Source organism: Zalophus californianus, chromosome 3 (assembly GCF_009762305.2).
Source record: "Zalophus californianus isolate mZalCal1 chromosome 3, mZalCal1.pri.v2, whole genome shotgun sequence".
Classification (NCBI taxonomy): Eukaryota; Metazoa; Chordata; class Mammalia; order Carnivora; family Otariidae; genus Zalophus; species Zalophus californianus.
In genome coordinates, this window is record NC_045597.1 from 174,474,578 (window position 1) to 174,476,129 (window position 1,552).

The following is a 1,552-nucleotide window of genomic DNA, read 5'->3' on the forward strand; positions in this document are numbered from 1 at the left end:
TCACCACAGATTCGCCGTGCTCTTGGGAGCCACTAAGTCATGAGCTGTCTGCTACTGGACAAGAGGGGACTTGGCCTGGCGGGTGCTGGGGACTGAGAGCCCTTACGTCCTCCCAGGCCTATAAGTTACTTATATTTTTCTCTCTTTCTTTCTTTTTAAATAGGATTTTATTTATTTATTTGACAGAGAGAGAGAGAGAGAGCACAAACAGGGCGAGAGGCAGAGGAACAGGGAGAAGCAGGCTCCCCACAGAGCAGGGAGCCTGACAAGGGGCTCGATCCTAGGACCCTGGGATCATGACCCGAGTTGAAGGCAGATGCTTAACGACTGAGCCACCCAGGTGCCCCTACTTATAGTTTTCTTAAAACAGCACCACCCTGCCATCCCACAGACTCTAATTTCTCTGGCAAAGACTCTCAGCTCATCTCTCTGAATGAAGATGATGATTAGTAGGAATTGAATTCCCAGAAGTCCATTCCCCTCCCTCCAGCAGATACTTTCTTCCCAACCTCAGGCTCCTGCACTGCCCCCAGGGGACTTCCCCTCAGGCCTTGGTGAAATCTCAAGGTGTGCACAGGTGAATGTATGCGTGGATGTGTGTGTACACACGGACATGCATGTGTGCACACATGTATGAACACGTGTGTGCATGCATGTGCGAGGTGTATGTTGCAAACACCGGAGGTGGGTAGCAGGTAGCAGAGGAGCTGGTCATTTTGATCATTGCTGTTCTTGGTGAGGTCACTAGAAACCAGCCATTTTTCTTTTAAAATATATTTTTTAAAGATTTTATTTATTTATTCATGAGAGACAGAGAGAGAGAGAGGCAGAGGGAGAAGCAGGCTCCCAAGGAGCAGGGAGCCCGATGCGGGACTCGATCCCAGGACCCTGGGATCATGACCTGAGCCGAAGGCAGACGCTTAACCATCTGAGCCACCCAGGCGCCCTCTTTTAAAATATTTAAAAAATAAAACCAAACTTTTCTGGTTATACCATTTTGCATTTTTCAAATTTTCTACAATGGACATGGATTACTTTTGTAATGAAGAAAACAAAACTCACTTCTAATTCCAATGCTCAGAACTGAGCAGAATTCCCCCGTTCTGGTGAATTTCCTTCCCGCCTTTCCTCTGCACACAAACATCTGTGGGGTATTTGAGATGGCACTGTCAATGCGGTTCCACGTCTGGGTTTTTCACTGTACTTAATATTTTAAGACTCTCTCTCTAAATAGTTTCTTAAACCTAGTTTTTCACTGTATTTAATATTTTAAGACTCTCTCTCTAAATAGTTTCTTAAACCTAATTTTTTAATGGCCTGATAGTATTCTAGCATGAATAAGCATTGATTTATTGAATTATTTGTTTAATCTGTTCAGCATTGTTTATTTGACATTCTGGTTGTGATATATTATATATTATTATAGTGTTTATATTATTATAATATAATACAATATTATATTATATATATGTAATATGTATTGTATATTATTGTATCACAACCTGTGTCAGTGTGGTATATACTATATAAATATGTTATACATAATTTTTAT